This window comes from Falco rusticolus, chromosome 3 (genome assembly GCF_015220075.1).
Source record: "Falco rusticolus isolate bFalRus1 chromosome 3, bFalRus1.pri, whole genome shotgun sequence".
NCBI classification, from domain to species: Eukaryota; Metazoa; Chordata; class Aves; order Falconiformes; family Falconidae; genus Falco; species Falco rusticolus.
Genome location: NC_051189.1, coordinates 98,975,056 through 98,996,926, shown reverse-complemented (window position 1 = coordinate 98,996,926; position 21,871 = coordinate 98,975,056).

The window sequence follows — 21,871 nt, the reverse complement described above, 5'->3', positions numbered from 1 at the left end:
TGAAGATTCATTTCTTCTCTGTTAAACACATCGTCTGGAAAGACTAATTCCCTGTTTTCTAGAAAGTGGATAGCTAATTCTTAATATCAAAAGCCTGAGAATGGAAAAATAACCTGCTTTCTACAAGCAGAACTGTGTCATCTTTGAACAGGCAAAGAAATGCCCTTACTCCTCCCATCGTTCAGGTCGCTCCTGATTCTTGGGTGCTAAAGCCTGAAGCGGTGGACAGATTTACACCGGGTACATACACACGAGATCATTCGGGGGCTCATTCCCAGCCCTTCGGCAGCATCCAGCCGCCCCAGGCTGCAGGGCTGGCTCTGTGGCCAGAGACCCCAGCTGCTGTCCTGGGGACTGGGAGGGCACGGTGTGTCCCTCCTGACCCTTGCAGGGAATTTCCCTTCCCATGGGAAAGGGAGAGGTGGGGTGAGACCTTCCCGGAGCAAAACCAGTCATGGCACGTACATCCCAGGCTGGGAGCACTCCTGGACTGCCTGGTATGGACATAGCCTAGGGAACTATTTAATTGTTAAAGATCTCTGTTTCTTCAGTGGGTAGGGCAGTGACCTGAAACTCCGTGAGAAGGGACCTTAACTGTGAACTCCACATGTGACCTTTGAGCAGGAGGCAAGTTTCTAAACGGAATATTCCCCTAACAGGAATGACTTGAGGACAAAATCCTTTTAATGACTCAAAGGAATTCAGAGACTCCTGCAAGAGCACGTAAGTCAGATGATAAATATTTCTGAGCTTGAAGAATATTCTGGATATCCAGATACAAAATGTTCCTCTTCTGTTTTAAAAACAACAAATTAAAAGATCTATTCTGGTTTATTCTGGTTTTGTTTGCTTGCTTTTTGTTTTAGGTGGAAGTAGCCGATTCCTTTGAACATTGCCCCTTTCTGTCTTTTTTCCCCTCTGTTAGAAGCTTGGTTCAAACATTATCACAGAACATAAATACACATTCAGATAGAACTACTTTACATCCCGATGTCTTTATGAAGCCTTATAAAGCCAGACTTTAGAGAGACTGAACATACTTCCTTTGTCACAGAGGTACAGCCCATGGGAGACACTTAGCTGTATCGTAACGCCGCTGTATGAGCTGCAAAGCAGAAGCAAGGAATACCTGTGTGCGTTGGGCAGGGGTCAGGCTCAGTCACTGCTTTTCTTCAGCACATCTGGAGTTTTTGTCATCCCTGTATCCACCAGTTCCGATTTATTGTATCTGTTCAAACCGCTGGCTGTGGCTGCGTGGTGCAGTGAAGCACACCATGCAAATCTGAGCCGCTCTGCATTTGATGCAGCAAATAAATTGCAGATGAAGGTATGTATTTTTAATTTACTGAGGGAAACCTATGCCTGACATGCCCCTTCTGCCATTATTGTAACCCTAAAGGTCATCTAGATCTTTTTAAAGTTGCTTAGTTTATTAGTAAGGAAAATCTCATCAGGAGTTTGGTGCTCGCCTGCACCGAGGACCTGCAGTGAGACCTGGCAGAAACACCTTCCCCTCCATGGCAAATCCGAGTGAGAAGCCTTTTAATTCAAACCACAGCTTTTCAGGGAGCAGAAAACGAGAAGTGAAATCTTAACCCTCCTCACTCCAGAGAAACCGCAGTGCCTGAAACGCGGTGGCACTGTCACAGGGCAGCCCCAGCACACCCGTAGGTGTTGCCGGCTGCTGAGAGCTGGTGCCACCACCAGAAGCTGCTGATACCACCAGAAGCTGCTGGTTGGGCTTGGTAGCATTTCATATCTGTTTTGCCTGTCTGTCTAGCAATCTATATTTATTATTTATTGCTGCTGACCTGTTATGGTGAATATAGGGAGTTGGCTGAGTCTGAATTACAGCCTTAAAATTTTATTATCTAAGGCTGTAATTGAGTTTGATATTAGAAGAGATTGATTGTGGAAAATTGTTGAGTCTAGTCAAATTAAGAGAAGAAACAGGTTTTTCTTTTCTGTAACTCTGTGCTTTTTCTGCAGCCGGTCACTGGATGTTGTCCCATTTATTCCTATTCCCTCTTCCGGCCTTGCCAGAGATAAATGTGGCAGCCCTTCTCAGTGGCTTCCCTCTCCCTCTATCTCTTGTTTATGGACTATGTCGTAGCTTAGGCTCCAAGACCCAGTGCTCAGGAACAAATAGTCTTGATTGCCACTTTCTGTGAGATCTTTGCAGCAGGAAAACAGAGAGAAAGACAACGTAAAGTGCACTTGTTCTCTGCCGTGAAGATTGCGCTCCTGCTTTGCACCAGTATGAAGTGACCGCTGATGATGAAAGGCAGTGGAAAATCAAATCTCTGGGTCTTTTTTTCAGTCTTCTGTAGTCCCCTGCACACTTCAGGTACTGTACTAATCATTATAATTTCTTCCACATGGCCACTTTGTCTGCAAGCTTCCTTTGAGCAATGTTTTCTATTTTGTGCTCCCTTCCAGCAGGCTCCAGCTTTTCTGGAAGCGGCTGCCTGAGCTCTTTCCCAGGACGAGGGTATGCCAGCCAGTGCATCAATCCACTTTTGTTTTCATTATGCCAGCTTCCTGCAAAGTTTTCAAATTAATTTTAACGCCTCCCTCCAATTTAAAGGCCTATAAAAAGGCCTTGGTTCTGCCTACCTTGGTGAACTGGGGCCTGTTCAGGAATCCAGAGGATGCTTTTGCCTTGGTGCTGGGGACAACCACTTCCCCCACCTGCGTTCAGCGGGTTCCTGGCACTACCAGTCTAGAAACACCTGGACTCTTCCCTGGCATCCCTCTGGGTCAGAGGATGGAGCTGCGCTGGGCATATCACACCTCTGCCCCATGCTGCTAGGTCGGGCAGTCCCCAGTGCCCTGTGCCCACCGCCTGGCTTGTTGGAGCAGGGGTCGTTCTGCAAAAGCTCAGTTGAAGCTGAGGGGGCGGGGGGGGAGCACTGAGGCTGAAGTGACAAGCAATGTAGTTTTCCTATGCAAGGTCAAAAAAAAATAATTAATAAAGGGTTTGGTCTGTGTTTGGACTGCAAGTCAAAAGGATGCCGCTTGTGTGGATTTATTTACGTTAGCTTTAAATCAGCTGGCTCGGTGGCAACAGGGACCTTGGCATGGGCTCAGAGCTGGCAGAGGCGAGGGGGGATGAGGACATCTTTGTACCCGTGGAAGCTGTCCGTGTTGCATGCTAAGTCAGGGGTCTATGATTTGTGAATGCTTGTGGGTCTGTGGGCAACTGCCCAGAACTCTGTGAGGAAAAGGCAAACCTGCTGTTAGCCTTACATTTGCAACTGAGGCATCTTCACTGCCAGTGGAAAAATGTTTAGTGTTTTACAGATAGGAGAAATAAAAAAACCCACTCACCATGGGCCAGGATGCCAGATTGCACTGGGTAACCCCTTTTCTGCTTTTTGCTTAGCTCTCTTCTAACTGTCTGTAACAGCTCCCCTTCCCAATGAAAGAAAGGATGTGTGTGGTAGAACAGTCTGGAAGGCGTCTTGCCTTGCTTGCAGTGGGTTGCTAACTCTGCAAATGAGAGTTGCACCCTCTGCCTTCCTAAAAGCTATCTCATGGTGACAGGACTTGGGGGGGGGGGGCAACCTGGCTGCAGAGAAACGACCGTCCTGTGCCTCTGGAGTCACAGGTCTATGCCAGGGGAGGGGGGCCGCAAGCTGCAGTAAGTCACCATGGAGCCAAACAGCACACAGCCGCTTTGGGCTGGGGACAGGTGACAGAAGCGGTGTAACTGGGGCTGGGGGGAACCTCTGGATGGTCCAGACCCCCTTGGTGTTGCGTGGGGCTGATGTAGGGATGGGGGTGGGGAAGGGCAAAATATTGATGAATGGGTCCCACAGCTGTCGTTCTGTGTCTAGGTCTCCCTTGTTCACACCAGTAAGGGGCCCTGCTGCTGAGTGGGCAAAGTGGCACTTCCCGAGCATGGATGTTGGGTGGAAGAGGCTGGAGGAGAGATCCTGCCTTTCCTCTGCTCCCAAGTACTTTTCACAGTTCAGCTGTTTTAAACAACAGGAAGGGAAGAAACTTCTAAAAACTTGCTATTTACAACAAAGACAGGGAAAAAGCTGCCAGTTTTCCTACCGTGGTCTTGTCTCAGACATTACCTGGTGTCTCAGGAGGCTTTCCCCAGCCCGCTGGTGAAAGGAGCTTCCCTGCCAGCACCCACTTGCTCACCCAGTACTCCACAGCCTCAGCTAAAGCTGAGACCTGGATGACTGAGACAACCTACTTTTTTTTTTTTTTTTCTCTAGCATCAGGCTGCAAATGATAATACCTTTTCAGCCCTCATATTATTACCCATATGGATGGCACCTTTAGTGTGTGCTATTCATTGCTATAATAGCTGCACCTGTGTATAGCATGCGTGCTGGAGCTGCGGCAGCTGTGGACTGTAATTGCAAAACATTATTTTCTGTTTCTCCCTGAAAGCTTTTTTTTTTCTTTCTTTTCCTTGTTGTTGTTGCTGTGAAGGTCCATTTATAATGACTGCAGACCTCCTCCTTTGTGCAGACCTCCTTCTTCTTATTACACCTCTGTCTATATACTGGTGTTCTTCAGAGACCGCTCGTGGGAGCCCACAGCCCACCTCCCGTGGGTGTGTGCCCGGCAGCCTCCCCGCACGTGGCCCTCGGTGCCTGCGGAGGACGGATGCTTCCCACGGGACCTGGTGCTGCATGGTCTGCTGAGGGACCGGGCTGTGCCCATCACCGCCACTGCTCTGGGCAGGGGGCTTTTATATGGGTTGGCGTGGAGGCTCGCAGATGGTTAATTCAGTTGTTCCTTGAATATTCTGCCCCTGGGTACCCACATTACTGGGAAACAATTTAGTACTTTCGGGCCTGGATTAATGCAAGTGCCAATGGAGCATGCACAGGAGGAAGGAGGGGGATGGAGTGGGGGGAGCAGGGGGATAGCCAGAACACAGCTAGTAACTCTTAAAAATGAAAAATACGGAGGGAGAGTGTGCTTCAAAACCAAAATTTGTCCATTTGTTTTTCAGTCCTCTCAGCTATCATGCTAAATTCAGTTCACTGAAAGGCAACCAGCTAGTCAGTGTTGCAGGTTGTGCCTTATAAATCAAGGCTGTAGCAAGGAATTTGAAACATATATTGATGCTGGCTGTTCTCTTACCTCCCGCTGTAATGAATTCATGTCTGCAGACAACAGACACAATTATTATGGAAATTACACACAAACACTCAGAGGAAAACAGTTTGTGGGTTTTGGTTTGGTTTTTTTTTTTTTCCCAGAGCTTGTTCTTTACAGCTCCTGGTCCAGGCCTCCAGTACCTGACCAGGCTGTCATGGCTGGTGACAGGATTTTGGCCACCTCCTCGGGCAGCCACTGGAGGACATCACCCATGGGTGTACAGCCAGGAGTACCACCGCCTCCCACCCCACTGCCCTAAGGATTTCACTCACCAGCAGGAAAGCTGGGTGCCCAGCTCGGGGCTGAAGAGGGGAGCATCAACCCAGTGGTGTGGGAACTAGCCAGGCACCCGTGGGTTGCTGTAATTAAAATAAATTAATAAATCCAAGTCCCACTAAGTGTTCAAGCGCCAAGTGTGATATTGTGGTGAAGGGAAGCAAACGGTGAGCGAACAGGGCTGATGTGCCGAAAAGCTGAGCAGCCCCTTCCCTGACCCCCTCCACTGCATTTGCTCCGGGGCTGCGAACCCTTCTGCAAGCCCTGCTCCTTCACCTGGCCCAAAGGGGAGTCCCCAGCTGCCGTGCAGACCCCCGTGCCGGACCGCCCCAGCTTAATGCAGGGATGCAGTGGGAGGGCTGGAGTGGCGCAGGGCCGGGGGGACAGGTGGTCCGGCTGCCTCCACACTGGCCTGCGGAGTGGTGCGGTGTGATGCGCGGGCAGTGCGGTGTGGTTCTGTGCGGTGGGATGCGGCTGGATGCGCGGGGGATGTGCAGGTGGTGCGTGGCGGTGTGGTTCTGTTCAGTGCGGTGGGATGCGCAGGCACTGCGGTGCGGTGCCGTTCTGTTCCGTGCAGTGGGATGCGCGGGCAGTGCGCGGCGATGTGGTGCGGTTCTGTGTGTTGCGGTGGGATGCGCGGGCGCTGCGCGGCAGGGCGGTGCGGTTCTATTCCGTGTGGCGGGATGCGCGAGCAGTGCGCGGCGGTGCGGTGCGGTGCCGTTCTGTGCGGTGCGGTGGGATGCGCGGGCGCTGCGCGGCAGGGCGGTGCGGTGGGATGCGCGGGCTCTGCGCGGCCGGGCAGTGCGGTGCGGTGGGGTGCGCGGGCGCTGCGCGGCCGGGCAGTGCGGTGCGCGGGCGGCGGGGCCGGCAGGTGGCAGTGCTCCCCCAAGGATTTGGGAACCGGCGTTACAAAGCCCGGACCCAGCACCAGCCACCTGGCAGCTGCAGTTGCAAAACCAAATGAAAATGAGGGCAGAGCGCCGGGACCCTTCCCCCCATTTCCCCTGCTTTTTCACAGGTAAACGTAGAAGAATTAATCTTTCCAGCGTGTGTGAAATAAACCCGGAAGATTTCCTTTCTGTACCTCAAAGCAAACATGAGCAGACCAGCAGCTTCAATATAAGAAGGCACATATGTATTTTCAGCATCACCAGCTGTCAATGATATACAATCGCTAAATTATAATTTGTATGAGTGAAAAGGTACTGATGGCAAAAATACTGCAGCTTCCATGTAGATGGATTTAGTTCTCCTTAATGAGTCAAATGCATTTGCTTCTCCTCCAGCCCCAAAGACAAGTTATGCAGCTTTTTGTAAAACCTCAGGTTCTGGGGGTTTGGGTTTTTTTGTTTGTTTGTTTGTTTTCTCCCTTTCTCGTAAGTGGTGTTTTCATCTTTTATTTCCACGACATTATGGGCTCTTCAGTGTTCGCTCTTTGTTAGTGCCCCAAGGGTTACGCTAAGGGCAGGGGTATGGTGCAGGCATTTCAATGAGGCAGAAAAAACCCCTCACAAGAAAAATTATCTGGATAAAGACACATAGGAGTGCTGCACACAACCCCTCCCTGCAGGCCACAGCTTCCCAGCAGGAACTCCAACATCTTAGTGTCTCGAAAGGGCATTTTTAGAGGAGTTGATATGGAAGTTTCCTGAATTCAAACTTTTTGGGTGCTGTTCTGCAAGTACGGGTGAGGTGCTGAAGGGGTTGGGTGCTGGCAGGGTGCTTGTTAATGTTGCCTGGGTTTTGTAGCTGGTTGTATTTCTGACCCCAAAATGCTAGTGAGGAGCGTTTGCAAGCATTGCCTTTTCTCTCAAGCCGTTTGAAAGCGGCACCCAAAGTCCGCTGGAGATTTTCCTGAAGAGGCCAAACATCCATGAGGGAGAAGGTCCATGGCCAGCTAGCCTCCAGCTTGCACTGAGTATTTTCCTTGCCCTGTGGCCTGGGGGTGCCCGCAGCGGTGGGACGGGGCGCCTGGCAGGGGGGAGCCCTTGGTGCCCACAGCCAGCGCAGCAGCTGGGGCAGCGCATGCACCGCTTGCATTCAGAGGCACCCCAGACCAGCATGCAAGATTTTCATATGGTCCATCCCTTGGGATAAGCTGGGATTGCTATTTTGAGGCTGCCAGTGTGGGCGTTAGCTAACGTTACCCATCCCAGGCATTAGACCAAGGCCATGAACTGCTTCCAAAGAGGCTCTTGAGTGGCAATTAGAGCAGCGGTGTTGGTCAGCAGCTGGCCAGGCTGAGACCGTAACGTGGTGCTAGCAGAGGTGATGACTTCCCACCTAGTCTTGCTCATTACCGTGCCCCTCAGCCTTCCTGGCTTGTTGGCTTTGAAAGAAATTATTTTATAAACCAACAAGGTAATGCTGAGAAATTTTCCCTGTGGCGGGGAACAGCTTCATCTGAGTTTCAAAAATTATATCGAGCCTTTGAACTTTCTCCTATTGCTTTTCAGCTTTTTCTGAGTGCTGGGTAATTCAGTTAGGGGGAGCCATAAACAGAGAATTCCGTTTCCCTTGAAAACATTTTTTAAAAAATATATTTCCTAATTTAAAAGTTAATTGCAAGGCAGAGCAAAGCATCAGGTGTAAGCTGGCTTTACCGGTGGGTTTGTGTGATCACAGCTGTTTTGTGCCTTTATCTCGGAGAGGAGATCTTAAAGGATGGATGAGACATCTGGAGTTGGATGGTCACACAGCATTTCTTACCTCCACGTCGCTGGCTAAAACCAGCTGAGGGCTGCGTAGATAGATAGCTGTTACCATCGGCTGAGGAGTGATTTGATAGTTTCAAGTTGTGTTTCTAAGGGATGAGTTTCTATTTAACAAGAAAACACCAGTGACACAGGTGATCTTGCTAATCATTAGAGAGGGCAGAGATTGAATAGATGATGGAAAAAGAATTTCTTTCTCATTTAGCTCTTGTCAACACCGCGTGAAAAATACAGCAGGCCTCGAGTCGGGAAAATAGCTTCATCAAATTTTGAACTTTCAAAGTTATTTTCATTGTGCAGGGATCAGAATAGTCTTTTTTATTTCTTGTGAAACAGGCCACAGCATCCTTTAATGAAATTTGTTAGCAGAAAAGCTCCTGAGATATTTAATTTACTAAAAGTAAATATTTTTTTCAGAGACCAAACCCACTCAGTAACAACTTTCGTGCTAATTTTGTAAAAATGATGTCATTTTTTTTGCAAAAAGGAGGGATAATCCTGAAAAGTTTGATTTTTTCCAACTAAAATGTGCTTAATGCAAAATTTCTCTATTGTTTGCAGGTGAAAATGTGTCCCAGCCTTTATTGAAAGATGATTCAAAGGCAGGTTTGGGCTTGCTAAGCTTTTTTTTTGCTTTTTTTTTTTTCTTTTGCATGTAATAATTAGTAACGACACTGGAAATCAGGGCTTTAGCTGAAATTCATTTGAACTCCCTGCAGTTGCCTGTCTTTTAACATTTTTCCAGATTTTGAAGTGCTTACACCTTTTTATTTCTTTCTTCTTTTTTTTTCTTTTTTTTTTTGCATTACAGCTGTGCCAGCAGACTTGAGCGAGAATTAGGATCCTGTTGTGAGCAGTGTTGCACAAGTGCATAGCAAGAGCCAGTTGCTGCCCTAAACAGTTTTATAATCAACATAACGAAGGCAGACTACATGTGGGAGTGGAAATAGGCAAATGGAGGCAGAGGAACTTGTCCAAGGTCAAGGCTGGGATGAAATCCAGATTTTTAGCATCCTTGTCCAGGGCCTGACTCATGACTGGCTGAGGCTTTCCCACCTTGACCCTTTGCAGTTGGGTGGACTCTTCCTCTGGTTTTCCCTCCCATTTCACACCACCTTTTGGGGACCCACCTCCTTTGCCGTCAGACCTGAGAGGAGGTGGCTGAAGGAGAGGTCAGATGCCCGAGGGGGTGGCTTGGTGGCCGGCTCACCGAGCTCCGAGTCCTAGCACCAGCAGTTGCCAGATGTTTCAGGGGGATGGAGAAGAAACCCACAGCAGGCAGTTATGAAATGGCTTGCCCCTGGAAAAGCTTCCTTTGAACTGCTGTCAATTCAAGGATGACTTATGGCCTCGAGTGCTACTTTTTTAGTATTTTTTTTAATGTTTACTATTTAAATTCTAGGTGTTCTTGTTACCCAGGCCTGTTTATGCTTGGTCTGCCTTAATTTAATGTAAACCAGCTCCTCAGGGCAGAGTTCTGGTCTTCTCACATTTGTAAGCTACCACATCCCCCTTAAAATTGTGCAGATTTTAATAAATAAAATATCAGGGCTGGGTCCTTCTGGTTTTATCCAGCCATTCCTAATCTTTCCTTCTCTTCTTGATGTTGGTTAGGCACACTGCTTGGGTTGAAGCCATCTTCATCCTAGATTTTAAAACAAAAGAGAATTGTATTCAGAGAACCAAATCCCATTCAAAGGGGTGAGATCCATCTTTGTGATGTCCTTTGTTTCTTCAGCTTTTTTGGTTCGGGCACCTCAGGCACCAAAACCTCCTCAGTAGTGAAATTGGGTCCCAGGAGTCAGACCTTCAGCTGGGATAAGTCAGGATGCTTCCCCGACGGTGGCAGGGACTTGAGGACACAGCACTGTGGGGGCTGCTGCAGGGGCACCTGCCAGACAAGGCTCATTTTGGGATGGCTTGTGAAGTGGCCTGAGGCCCTCAGGGCAGAGCTCTGGGGATAACTGGTAACTCTGGTCCTCCCTGGACTGGGTGATGGAGATGTAGTACATATAGGGTCTTTCCCAAGCTGATACTTTGGATTACTTTGATACCAGCTATCCTGGAGCTTGTGGGGCTTTTCCCTGAAGGCTGTTAACTGGTCTAGAAAGTGCTGGTGTCTTGCAAGCACTTTCAGCAAATTTCTTGCGAAACGTGCTCGGTAGGGCTTAGTGCACATGCTAAGGAGCTGAGTGCTCCCAGTGAAAGCAGCTGCTGCTGCTTTTGGAAGGGAGGAGGTACCACCACAGCTGCATGGCTTGTGCTCCTGATGCAAGGCATACTTCATGTCAAGAAGGGTTTGGCACCTCCATCATGACCCCTTTGGATCATACACCTCCACCAGGATACTATGGACAGTTTTTTCTCAAAGCAGGATAAGGAAAAATTTTTTCAAGGCAAGGTCAGTTCATTTGACATGGTAGCCTGAGATGGATTTCACTGTGCTTGTCCAAATGTTGCTACCCTTGCTGTGAAGCAATCGAGGAACCACATTACAGCTTCACAAATGTGTGAATTAGAAGAACGCCACACAAATCCAATTCTCTCGGGTCTGGCCTTACCAAGAAAAGCAAAGATATCCAAAACCTCGTGTGAACTCTGGCCTAACTCTTGTCCCCAGGTCTGGCTGGGATTGCAGATGAGTCATTTGCTGTGGCACGATGGTGAAGATGAGCATCTGGATTGGGTTTCTGTCATGTAAAAAGCCACACTGCAGTCTTGCATGCTGAAGTAGGATGAAACGCTGACCATTTTAACAAGTGGATTGCTAGAGCTCTTATCCATCTTCCTTCACCCTACAGCCCCATGGAGCAAACTGGGAGAGGTGAAGGAGAGGACCTTGTACCCCAGCGTGGGCCAGCCTGCATCCTCAGCAAAGCGAGTGTGCTGCCTGCCTGCTCGGGAGCAGTGCTCAGAGGCAAGCTTCCACCACAGATGGCTGAAACTGAATTTTCAGTTGACTGGGTGTGTTATTTCTACCCTGTTTGAACCAGAAATATGTTTGTTTAAATATTTTCTCTGAAATTTCACTTCTGGAAGTGTGCCTTGTAGCATTTCAGAACCAGTTCACTTGGAGATATGTTTAATTTGGGAGCTAATTATTACAATTTTACGGTATTCCTTGATGTCAGTTATCAGAACTATCCTGATGTAATTGGTAAAGTAATACAAATGGTACAAAACTCAAAATGAACCACCTAAAAATGTTTTGACATTAGATTCTCAAATTTCATTTCAAAACTCTGGAATCTGACCTCACAATACCCACACATTCCAGGCTGAAAAAGCTGAACTCAGTGTCTTTTAAATCAGGCTTTTAGTGGGATCATTACTAAAAAGATTAATTCGGTTAAAGCATTCAGTTTTTCATTAGAAATCTGGTCTGAAATTTTGTTGCCACTGCCCTGTACCTGCAGCAGAGCTGCTTATACGAGGTACATGTCTCCACTGAGCCCAGACAAGAGGCTTTTGCTTGGGTCTCAGAGAAGTGTCCAAGGCAGCATCCTGTTAAGAGTTTGATTTAATGCTGTTACAGCACTTTTAAAACTATCAAGCTGCAACAAGGCTTTTACCACCCCATACCAGGTTAACTTCAATAAGTAGCTCCCACACCTTGCCCTGGCACAGCCACCAATCCCCCACAAGGTTTCAACAGTTCATCTACTGTCTGGGCTGTTTCTTCATCCTTTTCAGGCCAGTCCCTCTGCTTCTTGCCTCTACTGCATCCTTCTCCTTGTCTCTCCTACCTCCAGGGCACTCTCTCTCCTCCCTCTGCTTCTTCCAGGTCTTTCTTCATTGACTGCTCTTCTTCCCTCCCCCTTAGAGCTATTTAACTACTCGGCAGGAACCAGCCACAGCTGCACCTTATCCACGGCAGCCAGCCCACTGCCCCTGAAGCCAGCCCACAGCTATATATTGTTAATTAACCCAGCTTCATTCCTCTACATAACACCACAGTGAATTTTTTTTATTGTGTCTTTATTTTTTCAGACCTGTCTGGGTTCCAGCTCTTCTTATTTGGGGTAAATGTTCAGAAACTGTGTAAGTCACTGCCTGCTTATCTGTCATACTTGCCTGATCCAAGCAAAGAGGGATTTATGTTGTTGATTTCAAATATGATATAAGATATTAATATGTAGATATGGTGATGGAGAGGACCAAGAGAGGGGTCCTGCCGTATTGCCATGTCCTTGTCATCACTCCTTCTGAGAGAAGCATGAAAAGAGCTGCAGGAGGTCTCGGACAAGGTTAGCAGCCAGGGCAGCAAGCCTCTGGGCTTAATGTTGAATACGATGAATCTTGAGGTCATTTCACTTTCTGGTGGTGGTGAGTTCCCAGCCTTGTAAATCACACGGGTGTGGGTGAGCGGCCAGGCGCTGTGTCAGGAGGCCGTGGCTGGCTGGTGGGAGAGGTGGCCTTGGGTGACTGAAACCTGCTCTGCCTGCACCCAGTTTGTGCCCCACTACTGGGACGAGGGCGGAGGTTTGTTCCCAGCGCCACACCTTGCTGAGCCCATGCACTGCTCTGCTTCGCGCCAATGTATAGCTTCATTTATTTCTTTTTGTATGACAGCAAGATGCATCGAAACCACGCCTGCTTCACTCACCCTGGGGTAAGCAATGAGCCATCGCAGGCAAGTGAGAAGTGCCTTGCTTTGTACCTGCTGTATTTTATCTCCCAGTGCTCAACCCAGTGTCCAGGGTGGTGAGGACCGACCCCAACAGCCCGAGCAGGCATTGCTGGCAGAGGAGACAGCAGGTGGCTGATGCTGCCAGTGCCCTGGGGGGACACACAAGGGAACAACTCAGAGCCATCCCTCAGAGACCCACCGTTCCTCCTGCCAGCGTGGCATCCAGAAACCCTTCTCCTGACTGGGCGGCAGCTGGGGTAAACCCTGGGATGGCTGAGGCTTGCAGGTGGCCCACACGGCTTGCAGAGAGAGCTGTCTCTGGCCCTTTGCTGAATGTCCTTGTCACAGGACAGCACCAGGGTGGCAGGGCTGTATGTCACACTGTCACAACCCTGGTTGTCCCCTCCTACCTCGGCACTCCTTGCCCCGTGCTGAGCAGAATAGCAGAGTGAAGATAATGATCCTCATTTATATCAGTTAAGGTCTCAGCCCACTCTGGAATTTACTTCATTAGGATTGTAGGCTGAATTTATTTTCATTTCTCCTACCCTAGTGCCTTGCTGCAGTGTGACTGAAGCATCTCTTTTTAGTGTACTAAAGTACCAGAGTTGTCTCTTCTCATTTCATTTAACCTTCTTCTGTTTTCTTTTCCTCCTCTTCCCACTTCTCCTTCTCACTCTCCCTTCTGCAAGTTGTTTATCCACTGTCACCCAGCCTCTGATGCTGGGCATCATCCCGATTCATCGGCTGCTAGCAACGAACAGGCAGCAGGCAGGGATGCTGGCTGTGCTCAGTACATGGTCTGTGGGTCAAACCTCAATCTTACTGCAGGGGAAAGGACCAGCTATAGCAGGTCAGAGGATCCACTTGAGCCTGCACGGGGTAAGAGGTGCTGTCGGCTGAGGCAGGGCAGAAAACTCCCACTGCCTTTGGGCCAGGAATAAAAAAAGGTGGGAGGGGCAAGAGCCAGAATTTAAAAAGGAGGGAAGCAGGTAGGGATACTGTGGGGGGAGGTCATGGCCCATTGCCTGTGGCTAAGAGAGGTGAATCTGTGCACAGTGTGATGCAGCAGGGTGTATCCTACCCTGATACCGTCAAAAATGGTACTTCATGTCCATCCCCCTTCTCCCTCCAGCCAGGGGCTGGGACGGGGCTGCCTTCTGAGGGCTCGTCCTGTGGGTGAGGAGGCTGGGTCCTCCCCTTCCCCCTTCCTCCGTTTGTGCCTCTGAAAGAGGAAAAGGAGCAAAATAAACTTCTTAAGCTGCCTTTTAAGGGTCGCTGCCTCTCAGAGCTCTGGCCTCCCCAGGCGAGGGCCACGGAGGTCGTGGGGACACAGCTTTTGTGGCAGTAGGCACCGTGATGTGAGCATGAGCTGCAACAGGGCAGCAAGCACAGAGGAGCCCACCCCATGCAGGCAGCCCATCCCCAGCGGCGTGACTGCCACGGCCGCGATGGCAGTGCCGCCATCTCCCCCTTCCCATGCCTGCGAGGCTGCTGTTCCCACCCCATGGGTGGTGGGTCAGCCCCACATGCCTCCCGTTGGGCTGTGGAGTCCGTCGTCCCCCCCCGCCCCTGACAGCACCGGGCTGGGTGCCAGGGCTGTGGGACTTGTTTTCAGGGAAGAGGACAACTCTGGTGATATGGTGCTCAGGCTTAGGGGTTTTGCCTGATTTGTGCCACGGGACTGGTACCGCCTCCCTTCACTTTCATCCAAGCCCCCGTGCTCCCTCTGCTGGGAAAAGTAAAGAGCTGAAAACCAACATAAAATCGGCAGAAATGGCCTGAAAAACACTAACGCGCTATTCCGCTTGTCACTCTGTCATGTCCCACACCTGCGTAGCCGTCGCTGCAGCAAGGTCATGGCCACTGACTGCCTGTGGACATATACGGGCAGGCCTGGGGTTTTAGTAGGCTTTTGCGTGAGCCTGTGCTCTAAAAGAGATGACATCTTAGCTTTAATATAGCTTGTCCAGCCCCTCTGTTTGCCCCCACCACGGGACTTTTTCCAAAGCCCAACCCAAACCTCAGGGTGCTGGGGACCGGTGGCTCAGCATACCCATCACTTCTGGCTCTTGCACTTGGTGTGAGACCCTTAGAAGCTCCTATGAGGCAAAGGATTCCTTCACCGGGGGTAGCCCCATGGTCCAGATTGCCCTTTTCATTTAGCACCGGTGCTGCATTATAGCACTAGAAATATCTGTTGTGAATAAGGGAAATGACGAGGTTTAAATGCACATGCTTGTGTGGTGCACAAGCCTGTGCCTGCATGTGTGCTGTCAATGGACAGGGAGAAAGTGTCCGCCAAGCTCTTAATCTGTTTTGGAGGTGGTGGCAGCACTTTTGCTTCTATAGAGAGCTTTATAGACTTGTTTCCCATCAATGGGCAGCCCTGACTGCATTAATTCCTTCCATTGAAACAAATGAGTCTGTGGCTAGATCTGGCTGCATGGCCTTCAAGGGAATTCATTTGGTATCTTTCATGTTAGTGATATCTGTGAAAAACAGGAAACTGTTTTCCCATCTCATTCACATAATAGATAAGATGAGAAATTAGCTGCTGGATGAGCATCCTGGGGGCTGTTCATTTTGTCACAGTAAATAAGGCTCTGCTGCTGCTGCCTCCTGTGTGCATGCACTGCACATGCATGGGCACACACACTCAGAGGCACACTCACACTCACACCGTCTCTCAGGACCATCCCCTCACTGGAGAGCAGCTCTGCCTCACTGCTGCAGACTCCCTGATGTAGAAAGGTTTTCCTCCCTCAGCCTCTGTTCTCCCATGCTTCCTCCCACAGCTGCTGCCTGTGGAGTGCCCTGGCTGCCCCCAGCTGGCAGCATGCACCCCCAAAAGAAGGTTTGGGTGGGGAGTGGATTTTCACCAGCACCCCTCCTGCTGGCTACTCTTCCCCCTTCCCGGTCCAGGGGCAGGGACCAGACGGGAGCCCTGGCATGCTGCTGGGGGTGCACCCCAGGCAGTGACCCCCTCCAGAGCCTGCCAGCAGTGATTCTTCTCCAGCCTGATGAGGACCGCAGCATCCTTCTGCACTGCTCCCTCCACAAGTGGTGACCAAGCATGGCCAGGTACCGCTATTACCCACGGGTGACAGGCAGAACCGACTTTCTTTGGAGATTTGCTTTTTCTACCAGCTCATGTTTTGCCCACTTTCAGGCAGTAAAATGAAGCCAACCACAGGCAGAATTAATCACGTTCAGCATGAGCTGCAGATAGTGTTTAGGATGAAAAAAAGTATTCTCAGGAGGATGCTGGAGAAGGAGAGGGTGCTTTTGCCCTCCGAGTTTTGCCCTCTTCCCATAGACCTGGCTTGAGGGAAAGCTCACAGCCTTGGAGCAAATTTGAAAAAAGGAAAGTGTAGTCAAAGCAGAAGTGGGCGGTATGATTTTTTTTGTTTTGTTTTGTTTAATGTTTAGAAAACTAAAGAAAAGGAAATCAATTATGAGGCCTACCTGAATTTTATTTCCTCACCAAAAACCAAATTACTCAGCAAACTTATCGCTTGCTATTGCAGGCCTTGGTATTAAAGAAAACAATCAGGCCAGCAGGATTAATCTCTGACAGCTGCCTTATCTTTAACTTGCACCTTTGTTATTTTCTGATGAGCTTCTCTTTTTTTGCTGCCACGTTGTACCATACCTCACTGGTTCCTTTCATTTTATCATCAGGCAGGAGCGGAGGACCTTTCAGTTTATTAAAAAACCTTTATTTGTGAAGAACAAAGAGGGGGGAAAAAAGGCAAACAATGAGGTCAGACAATCTCCTTCTTGCCAGGAGTCACTCACCTGTTATTTAGAGTGTTATCAGTTAGAGGAGACTTGCATCATTGAAAATCAGTCCCTGGCAGCATACTCTGTTAATGCACACACCCGCACGCACACACACGCGTACGTGCACGCACACAAAAGCCCCTGACAATTGACTCATACCAACCTCCAGACAAGGTCCTCTCCTGCCAAGGCTATAATACTCTCACCAGGGGAAGTCCGTGTTTGTTCTGGCTTGGTGCGGTGGCCAGGGTCTGTGGTGCAGGAATACAGCTCTGACAAGCCTAGCTGCATGGGGATGCTGGCTCCACAAACAGCATCCTCTGCTGCCCAGGCAAGTCCCGGGTCCTAACCTGCCCTGAGCTCTCCTGGCAGCTAGTGAGACCCAACGCCACTTTGAGAGTCTCTCTCAAACCACAGCCTCTCTCCTCTTCTGGCATTGTTCATTGCCTCTCCAATTAAGCTTTGCTAATGAGGTTGACCCAAGTAGCACCCAAAATGACTTTGTCAGGTAGGACCATGTCAGGTAGGCTATCGCCCTCAGCGTTGTCAGATGCTGACCCTGTTGGTGCAGGACTTGCCTGAGGTGGGTTTTGCTATGGAGGTCTTCACAGGAGCTCGTAGGGGCAAGATGATCTCTGGCTGCAAAATGTAGACCTGGTTTCTTGCTCTTGACATAACCAGTCGAGCTTGCAGTGTTTTTTGCTTCCTTTCCTCCCGTTGAGCTCTGGACTTGTAGGACGTGAGCTCACGAATGAGTGAGTTTGAGTTAGTGGCATCACATTGGCCCCACAGGGCTGAGAGCTGCACCTATAGAAACAAGGTTATAAGACCAGACCTCTCGTTCTGGAGTTTGAAGAGCAAACCAACTTTGAAGCTGTCTTTAAGGAAGGACTTGTTGAAGACATTGAGATTATTGCTGACTACTTTATGACAGTGGCAATGGATTATGTGCCCAGCAAGTTCATCGCACTCATAGCTCATCTTGAGGTGTGCGCTGCACGCATATGCCAGCCCCATTGATATGGTGTAGGTGAGCTGGGGGTACTTCCAATGTATGTACGTACCCATACATTTCCCATAGGCTTATGGTCATGGTGGGAAAAGTCTTTCATGAAGAAAGGAACAGATGTAGTCTGGGATGGGGATTCAGTTACAGACGTGTCATGAGACAGAGTTTTAAATGAGACTGAGAGCCAGACGTGGATTTTTAAAGTCCTTTTAAGACATCTCTGTACAACTGAAGGCTAGGCAAAGACTATGTGCATGTTGTGAAAGCTGTGGAGTTCATGTCACTGAGAAATTCTTCAGTATTTAAAAAGAGCTAACAAGAAAATCAATAAGAAAAGCCCAACTAACCCATAAGTAATCATAATAAAATGGTGTTACTCAACCCCTCCAAAATTAGAAAGGCCTGGAACACAAACATGTGAGCCTACGGATACGAACCTTTACCTTACTGCATCCGTGTGATTACAGACGTAGTCATGGACATGGTGATAGAAGACATGATGATCTAGCAGTATTGATGCTTTACTGGCAGGAGTTTAAATTGATGTGCTGTAAATCGTGCTGCTGAGAGTGGTGCATGGCATTCTTGTCCTTTGCCTCTCCTCTGAACCAGAGGGGGAAGCAGATGGTATAAAACTGTTTCTTCCAGCACTATGCCAACCCCCATCCTAGGAAGGAAACAAAAGCCCTTCGCTGCATGTTTGAGATAGCTTTTGGTCCCCTCTGCACCACCGGAGAGCAAAACTCCCTCACCAAAGCTTTTCTACAGGTAAAGAAATGACAGTTCCAAAGGGCTGACATCTGCCCTTTCCTGGGTAGATGCTCTGGGGAGCTGGGTTTCTCCCCTTTCCTGGTTCTTGGGGTGAGTTCTGCAGTGGGTTTTGTCTATAGTTTTTTTTCCTATGAGCTCTAGGCAAGAAGCCTTCCCTGCCACATGTGGCTACAGAAACGGAAGGGCTGCAGTGATCATTGCGTACCCAACAGCCACCATGCATTGTGGCTGCTTTATTAAATGGAAAGATCCGCAGATCTCTAGCTAGGAGGGATATAATTGCCCATACAAGGAGTAGATGTGTTTCCAGACTGTGGATATACACAAAGAAATGCTTTTTGCAATCATGATCTATTTACCTATGTGCGTATATATGTACATACATGTGCCTTTAGACAGAATCAGCTATATCATCTCAGACCTTTGGTTATTTTCAGCAATCTGCCTCTCTTCTTTCTAGGTGTTTTCATTTCTTCTCCAGAAGCATTATTCAGTTTGACAGCTCAGTTCAAATCTGCAATGTACGAACCCAGCTGAAAAGAACCTGAGAAAATGAGCAGAGACAGCCACACAAAGGAAGCAGGGGGGGGACACGACAAAAATCAGAAGAAAAAGGAAGGTGGGATAATTCTTTGACAAAGAAGGCTTTGGGATCTAATGCTGTTGTGGTTTGTTATTGTACTCCATACTTTGTTACTGGTTATTCTTTCTTTTTTTTCTTTCTCTTTTTTTTTTTTTTTTTTTTGACAGCGTGCCTTGGTCAGTATCTCTGTCCTTGCCTCCCCAGACCAGCAGCCATCACACATTGCTGTGAACTCTGAATATGAGCTTGAAGGACAGGTCATGCCCCAAGAACCCCCTTGCAAGGAAACTAATTAGTGGCATCCCATAGCATGAGCTATAGGAGGTAACCTGGCTTGCTCCCTTTCGTTTGGCCATACCTACTTAATTCTTTCCAGTGCAACAGTACTCTACTCTTGTCTTTCCTTCCCTGGCTCTCCAGTAAACAGCACTGGCCTGAAGCAATTGTAATTATTTATTTGATTTCATTTATGCTGTGCACCATCTTAGATTGCATTAGCTACAGTTAAAATAAAAACAAATCAAAACTCATATCCCCTGCTGAATTATACTGCCATGACAACAATGAAAGCAAAAGTGTCCTCATCAAAACCTCCCTTCTTAGCCCATCCCAATATATTAAACTAAAGCTTAACAACAGGGACAAGTTTCATAACACGCCCTGGAGGTTCACCACACAAGGGAGAAAATTCAAGAGCTGTGGGCCTTCTTCTGTGGAGAAAAAAAGCCATTTCCAAAGGCACTGCTCCGGGGATAGTCAGCTCGGATGCCTCGGCTCATCGCAGTGGTGGCCCTAGCATTCGCAGGCAGAGGTAGTCTCGGGGGGACAGGCAGGTTCAAATCACAAGGAGATTTAGAAACTCAGGCCTGAATTGCACCTGGAAATGAACTGAAAATTGGCGCAGCCTGTGTGCCATCTGCGCTCTATGGTTTGTGTCTGAAATGTGGATATGTAAGCAGGCAGCTGCATGCTGCAATTAGCTGAAGTTTCTGAGTGGTCCTCAGACGTAGTGCTGAGCAGACCACATGGCAGCGATCCAGTCTGGAGATGAGAAAAGCACAGACAATGGCGACACAGTCCAACAGGACAAGAGGTTGAAATCTCCTCACCAAGCAGATAGGAGAAGGGGAAATAAACACTCATAGCTCCTGCTGCTGCTGGAACATTCAAAAGCATCTGGAAATCCAGGAGGCCTTCTCCAGCCGGGCAACAAAGGGCAAGGCTTCCCTCCATCCAGACGGCGAGCATCACTTTTGCCATCTCCCCCAATTATTTCCTGCCACCATTATCATTTTGATTTCATGTGCAGTCAGCTCTTGTCTTCCAAAACCTGGATTTGGATTGAGCCTGAGAAAGCCAAATGTCTGCAAAACCTGAAGTCCCATGAAATAGGAGTCACAGAGCTGAACATCATGAGCATTTTGATGATGTTGTTTTCTAGCACTGTGATGGTTCCTTTGTGAGTATCACAAGCCATCTGTAGAGAAAGCAGCAAAATAACCCTCTAATAACACAAAAGACATGCAATTTTTTATTCACGTGCCAGATCTTGACCATAAACTAGGTGGGTTCAGAATGTAAGTACTGTGAGGCATAAGCCCTGTCACGGAATATTGTCTCTCGAAAGTTTGCCTCAAAGGTGGTGGTGGTTCACTTGCTGCAGTGAACAAAACCTATTTGAAGCCTGCTAGGGTTGTCAAATCCAGCATTCCCAAGTGTGGTGAATTTTAGCCTAAGGTATCAAAGCCAGGAAGAATGCAGAGTTTTTTCTAAGGGAATTTTGGGGAGGAAAACATTGGCTTTAAGTAGAAGCTGGGGCTGGAGCTTTACTATTGGCCGAGAGTTGGTGCCAGTCCGAGAGCCCAAGAATACCCTGCCATGAGTGCTTGACGTATGGAAGGGATGCCAAATAGACTGATTAGGTTGCAAAGTGACAACTTCATTGTCATGAACCCAATGGGTCTGACCTGCCCCTGCATTGCTTGGGTTTTAGGCTGGTGTAACTCTTCTGAAATTAATTCTCTCTGCTGAAGCATCCTGGAGCAACACGCTGCCCTGGAGCTGTGTGACAGTGCAGCCGGTGTCATTTCTTGAGCGGCAGAGAGTAATCTCGTTTCTGGGGGTGACTAAGTAAAATCACTACACCTCAGAGTTTAGACAACAATGTAATCTAAAGGCAGCCTTTCATTAGCTAAAAGGGGTTTTATCAATAAAACAACAAACATGAAGAAAATCAGACAAATTCACATGGGGAGCAGGCTCCAGGTTTTCAAGAATGATTGTATGTCAGGAGCGGTAATATAGAAATCCACCGTATTACACCACCCAGGTGTGAAAGGTTTGGCTTAAAGTTATATTTGCTCACTGTGTTAACTGAAGTTAAGGGTATACCTCTTTTTGTTCAGCAAGCGCTGAATAACCAGCCCAACGTGGGATACCCTGCTTGATTTTGTTCTGATACACCCAGCGTCCTGAGGACTGGCAGCTAATTTCACATTGGACGGCTTTGGTTGTTAGTGGTGTGTAAGGCAGAAGGGCAGCACAGGCTGAGGCTGTTGCTGACAGTTAAAATAATGGTCTTTTTACTAGCGAACTGTGCACATTTGATCTTGAGTCACTGAAAGAAAACAGCATGGAGAAGCTCCAGGAGGCAGCCTGCACAGTGCCTTGTCTAGTTCAATGGAGAGGGAGATTTCTGCTCACTTGATACCAGCTTTGATTTTGTCCAGCTTTGATTTTGTTCCTAGCACAAAGTGCCCCTTGGTGCAGATCCGCTAGTTTGTATTTATGCCTAAGAAGAGACCAATGCAATAGCACCAGTGTCATTGCATAATGACTTTGGTAGTCTTGACTTAAAAAATTCTGTTTTGGAGCTGTGTGACCTTCTGAAACTTTGGGGGTGTGCTGCCTACCAGGTCACCTACCTACCCAGACATTCCAACACATCAAATCACTTGACCATCATGATCCAA